Raw genomic sequence first — 6750 nt, 5'->3', positions numbered from 1 at the left:
GCACCACTCCGGTAAGGACGGAGATGAGGGCAGCTGCTCTCATAGCAAGGACACGGAGGAAGCCGCTCCACGCGATCGGCTCCGTCACGATGGCAAGCGCTACATCACAGAGGGAGAAGTGAGGAACGTAAGATATCAGCGACCTCTCTCTGATCACCTCCTCAACAAGTACGTGGGTCAATGCGACCAACGCCGGCGATACAACGACGATGATGGAAGAGATCGTCTGGTTAGAGACGCCAGGAGACACCGTCGGCATGATCGCGACGAGGAGCGACATGAGCGCCGCGCCAAGGAAAAGTCGAGGGAGCAAGACGACGTGGATAGGCACTGGGACTGCCCCTTCTTCAGACACTGCTGGGATTCAGGAATGAGCCGATTGCCTACAATCGGCAACCGCCTGTAATGTAAACAAAAGAAGAAGGATGCAGCTAACGTGTCCATGTTCAAACGTCTAGGGCCTCTCCCGCCTCGGAACAAGCATGCTGAGTCCGCTCGGGTGGAAGATCTCGAGGAACTAGAGGACGATGATGAAGAGGAAGACAAGTATCATCGGCCAAGGTGGTGCCCTGATGGGCTCAGCCGTTCCCAGAAGCGAAGGGTTCAGCGACTACGTGGTTTGGAGGAAGCCGAAAGGTTATACCTGCACACGTTGAGGAAGGCGCGGCCTGATCTGGCCGCTAAAATTCAGCGAACCCTGGACGAAGAAGGACGGCCACAAAGGAAAGAGTGGCGCCCCAGACAAAAGAAAGCCGATGATGAGACATCGGCTGGCACAAACATGGTGTTCATCCTTCCAACGGAGTTTAGTGCTCCGGGATTAGACGAAGCACTCGTGGCACAACTTGATCTGCGGCCCACGGCCGGTCATCTTTGAGAAGCCACGAGAAAGAAGCTACGAGGCATCCGAAGGCCCCGTACTTGCGAGGTTACATCAACGGGCAGCCTGTCAACAAGATGTTGGTGGACACCGGAGCGGCAGTTAACATTATGCCATACTCCATGCTACGTCGGTTGGGACGCTCTAGCTCGGATCTGATCAAGACCAATGTGACACTGAGCGATTTCGACGGCCAAGCATCTGACGCACAAGGTGTTCTGAACGTGGATCTGACCGTAGGAAGGAAAACCGTCCCTACGACGTTCTTTATTGTCGACAGCAAGAGCACCTATGCTGTCCTACTAGGGAGAGATTGGATCCACGCCAACTATTGCATTCCATCCACGATGCACCAATGCCTAATACAGTGGGATGGAGATGAAGTAGAAGTCGTCCACGCAGATGATTCAGCCGAGATTTCAACGGCTGGCATGAATGTTTGGGAGACATCGAGGCCAAGAGCCACTCTCAGGCATCAATTTGGACGACTCGCGAGCGCATCGACGTGACAAAGGACGGGGTTAGGCTGGTTTTATCCACCGGCCCGACCGTGTAACAAGAGCAAGCATCTATGGACAAACGTGGTGATGCCGATCCATGTGATCGGCCCCAAGGATCTATGGAGGAACATTGCAAAACCTTCATTGAGCGAATCAATATGGAGGCCGATTCCAGCAATCGGCCAAAATTATCCTCACCATTCATCCTGCCTGGTTTCAACGTCGATCTAATGAGCAATGGGTTTGCGTCGGCTGATGCGCTGGAAGAGATCCACACTGGTCCTAACAGAGCCGACGTTCACATATAGTGCCTTGGCTAACCAAAGAGCCGATTGCAGCAGTTACCTGGCAGAATCGGCTCAGGGGGCACCTAATCAGATGAACATGTGCGATACATGTGCAGTGATATACATTGAGGGCCGATGAAAAATTGGCCCATACAAAAAAAAATATAAGCGTGCCTACTGGATGAACTCCTTTTCAAGACCTTCTGCAAATCTCCGAGTTCAGCAGTGCCAGTATAAGCGTGCAGATCAGGATTAAGGGTGAATCCAGCAAAGGGAGCATACCTATCTTAGGAGCATGGCGTCCAGAGTTTTGGAGGGCATCAGAAATTCAAAACATCCTAACCGGAAGTTGCATCAGCCTGCTAAAGATGATGAGCCGATCTGATCAGCAGGACGCAAGAATTGAACTGGAGAAGCTCGGAGGGGGGGGGGGGCAGCTCACCCTGAAGGTTCTCTGCTCTGGGGAGCCGATTTTGTTGGAATCGGCTGGCTCTGCATTATCACTTGGAAGCCGATGGTGGCACATTTGGCTGGCTCACTACTTTTCTCGCCTTGACTAAGGCTCGGGGGGCAGCTGGCCCTGAAGGACCCTTTGCTATAAGGAGCCGATTTTGTTGAAGTCGGCTGGCTCCGCATCTCAACTGTTTTGAGGAATGGTTGCTGCGAGGAAACAGAACAGGATTTCAAACATCGCTGTAGATAAGTGATGCCTGTCCTGCAGAGGTATCAGCTCCAGCCTCCGGGTTGATTCAGCAATGGTCCTAGAGCTCTCCCGAAGGCAAAGGGGATTTGGAAAAGAAGGATTCGGCAGGAGAACGTCTGGAAACCTAAGGTTAATGATGAGACTAGGCATTATTTCAGGAGTTTTGCCGTTAAATCTAACGCTGCGCTCAATGGCCGCGGTTTGGACCTGTTCGGTTGGAAGTTTGGGGATCTGAGTTTGAGCAAGGTTTGCAGGTTACCGTTTGAGGAGGTGGCTAAATTGGTCTATCTCAAAATTTATCGTAAGAGGCCGATGCGTTGCCATCGGCTCATTGAGCGTTGATCAAATTAACAATCGGCAGAATCAGTACGAAAGGAAATCGGCAAAATCAAGTTAAGGAAAAGTCTTCTTCATTAATAAGAGAGGATTTTTACAATGAAGAGCCGATTGCTCAAGAAAGGAAGAAGACATGGCTACGGAGGGATGGGGGTTTTTTGCCGATGGCTAGTACGGAGCAGGAGGGTGAAAGGGCGAACTGCTCGACACGGTTAAATAATGGATATAGTGGAGGTTCAATGCCACAGCAGTTTCCGAGGAAGTGGTGCCCAACAGAAGAGAAAAAAAACTGTCAGGCCACGCGGAGAAGTGGAGGAGGCAAGGCATCATGATGAAGGATACTGCGGCGGTTTCTGCTCTGCCACGACATGACCCGACGAAGGAAAAGCTTAATGATTTTGGAAATGTCATTTCCAAAACCAGGGGAGCATGTGTTATCACCGAATTTGACCGGATCAGAGGTGGGCCGCGATTGGAGATGGGCTTGAAGAATATACATAGAAGAAATACATGAATCGGCCTTCCATACCAAGTTGGGCTAGTTTGCCCGTGTATCTGTAACATAGTAGGATACGTGTCGTTTAGAAGTTAGAGTTTAACCCGTGCACGGTTAGGTGCACGCCTGAATTAGAAAGTCCCCCGGACTATAAATATGTATCTAGGGTTTATGAAATAAACAACAATCACGTTCACCACAAACCAATCTCGGCGCATCGCCAACTCCCCCGTCTCGAGGGTTTCTTGCGATCTAGGCAGCACACGTTTATTCGTCTTACATGCGTTGCTCGTGCTGAAGCCTTTTTGATGGTGAGCAGCGTAGTTATCATAGATGTTTTAGGGTTAGCATTGTTCTTCGTATCATATGCTATCGTCGTGCGACCCTTAGACATCTAGCCGCCCTTACGCCTATATTGGGTGTAAGGGCGGCACCCCGCTTGATCATTATTTAGTAGATCCGATCCGTTATGATTGCTCCTTGTTCTTCAAGGATTAGTTTAATATCTGCATTGTTAGGCCTTACAAACGGGTCGAAGGATCCAGCGACGCGTAGGGTGTAGTTTGCTAGCCCTAGACAGGATGTTCCGAGGATCAACTTCGTGTTGGTTTTTAGGCCTTGTCTAGGGTCGGTTTACGATCACCGTGCGTGGCCGCGAGGCTCGATCACGAGTAGGATGTTCCGATTCTCGCGGTGAAAACCCCAAATCGTAGTAGGTCGCTTTAGCTTTATCTTGATCAAGCAGGACCACCATCTGATCGTACACCTCGTACGCATCATGGGTGGATCGGCTCTTTGGGCCGATTCACAGGACAACCTGAGAGCCGATCGAGGCTCGTATTTAACGTTTACGTGTATGTCATGCAGGAAACTAAGCGAGGCATTCTCCAACACCTTCCTGACCAGGTATAGGTCAGGTGGCACGCCCTTGCATCAGCATCGGACGTGCGTGCCGAAGGCTTTGCGGGCCGTCGCTCGGAGGGACCAGGGCCAGCCGCAGTCCTGGGAGATTCCCGGCTCTACGGTGTTGCCCGTCGCTGCCCGCCGGTGGGTTTCTGACCACAACAGGTCCACAGTTCACTAGTGGTGTCTCTCCCATAAGATAAACAGATGTTGGGTGAACAAATTACAGTTGGGCAATTGACAAATAAAGAAGGCATAACAATGCACATACATATATCATGATGAGTACTATGAGATTTAATCGGGGCATTACGACAAAGTACATAGACCGCTATCCGAGCATGCATCTATGCCTAATAAGTCCACCTTCGAGGTTATCATCCGAACCCCTTCCGGTATTAAGTTGCAACAACGAGACAATTGCATTAAGTATGGTGCGTAATGTAATCAACACAAATATCCTTAGACAAAGCATCGATGTTTTATCCCTAGTGGCAACAAGCATATCCACAACCTTAGAACTTTCTTTCACCGTCCCGCATTCAATGGAGGCATGAACCCACTATCGAGCATAAATACTCCCTCTTGGAGTCACAAGTATCAACTTGGCCAGAGCCTCTACTAGCAACGGAGAGCATGCAAGAACATAAACAACATATATGATAGATTGATAATCAACTTGACATAGTATTCAATATTCATCGGATCCCAACAAACACAACATGTAGCATTACAAATAGATGATCTTGATCATGATAGGCAGCTCACAAGATCTAACATGATAGCACAAGGAGGAGAAGACAACCATCTAGCTACTGCTATGGACCCATAGTCCAGGGGTGAACTACTCACACATCGATCCGGAGGCGATCATGGCGATGAAGAAACCTCCGGGAGATGATTCCCCTCGCCGGCAGGGTGCCGGAGGCGATCTCCTGAATCCCCCGAGATGGGATTGGCGGTGGCGGCATCTCTGGAAGGTTTTCCGTATCGTCGCTCTCGGTACTGGGGTATTCGCGACGAAGATTTTAAGTAGGCGGAAGGGCAGAGTCGGGGGCGTCATGAGGGACCCACACGCTAGGGCCGCGCGGGCCCAAGCCTGGCCGCGCCGCCCTTGTGTGGCGTCGCCTCGTCGCCCCACTTCGTAATCCTTTCGGTCTTCTGGAAGCTTCATGGAAAAATAAGACCCTGGGCGTTCATTTCGTCCAATTCCGAGAATATTTCCTTTGTAGGATTTCTGAAACCAAAAACAGCGAGAAACAACAATCGGCTCTTCGGCATCACGTCAATAGGTTAGTGCCGGAAAATGCATAATAATGACATATAATGTGTATAAAACATGTGAGTATCATCATAAAAGTAGCATGTAACATAAGAAATTATAGATACGTTTGAGACGTATCATGCCCTAGATTTCCTACCTGATTGGGTAAAAACGAAGGCATAAAGAAATGAATGTCGTTAAAAAACAGAAGGAGAAGCTGCTCTAGATTTGCTACCAATTTGGGCTATCAAATATGAATGAGATCGAGCGACAGAGAGGAAAAAGGTACATTGAAAACTGCTAATCTAGGCGAAAGAGACAGAAACCACTCGTACCCACATCCCGAGCCCACACGGCTCCACACGCTACGGCTCCACACGCTACGGCCCCACACGCTACGGCCACACAAACATGGTCTCGTCCTGTCCCACGCGGTTCTTTCCTACCAGCCCCACACGACGCGGCCCCACAAACGACACGACCCCACTCGTCAGCACGGAACGGCCAACTTAACGGATTCCTTCCGTCCGAGCTCCTTCTGCGGGTTTCGGACAAGGTCTTGGGGAAAACTGAGGAAAAACTAAGGAGCTGGGGAAAACTGAGCACAACTAAGGACCCGAGGGCACGAAAATAGAAATCCCTTTTATTTAAGGTTAATATTTTCCAAAGGAAAATTCTATTAATCCTAAACCTTTTCTTTTATAAGAAAAATGAAATAAAAGGATTATAAATTACTGCCTAAGGCATAAATATTAATACTAAACCTAATTCATCCAAATTTTAATAAGAACTTCGGTGAAAGGGATTCAACATAAAATAATGCACCCATGCATGCATCATTTGGATTTCATAACATTGTCCTTACCGGACAATGATGCTTCTTTACAGAACCCGAGGTCCAGGTTCCATCCAACGCATCGAACTGCACTATCTCGCAGTCACCAGGCAAGTTCACTCTTGCTCATGCCATCTTGATTATGTTCTATCAATTTACTCGCAAAGCTATATACTTATCACTCCTGCATTGAAAATAAAACGTTACTTTTCCAATTATGAATATGACTATGTGGTTAGCAATGGAACAATGGTATGTATTTATGGTGGAGGTTCCATTGCAAGGGTTCTAATCATTTAAGAATAATCACCAATGCCGTCTAGTGATTCTAGCGTCGTACATTTCACGTTAACCATGAGATCTATAATGGCTCTAGGAAGTCAGATGTATCTTTTCCCTCTCACATACCAACGGACTAGTGATAAGGGTTGCCTATATCGTTCTATCTATTTGGTAAAGGTGAGGACAGTGTTCCAGAACGGTCTACCAATAGATACAGGAGAGGGCAGACTAATTAAAGGTCTATGATGGATTGTAAGAGTTGTC

Source organism: Lolium rigidum, chromosome 6 (assembly GCF_022539505.1).
Source record: "Lolium rigidum isolate FL_2022 chromosome 6, APGP_CSIRO_Lrig_0.1, whole genome shotgun sequence".
Taxonomy (NCBI): domain Eukaryota; kingdom Viridiplantae; phylum Streptophyta; class Magnoliopsida; order Poales; family Poaceae; genus Lolium; species Lolium rigidum.
The sequence above is the reverse complement of the archived record's forward strand: the minus strand, read 5'-3'. Positions refer to the sequence as shown.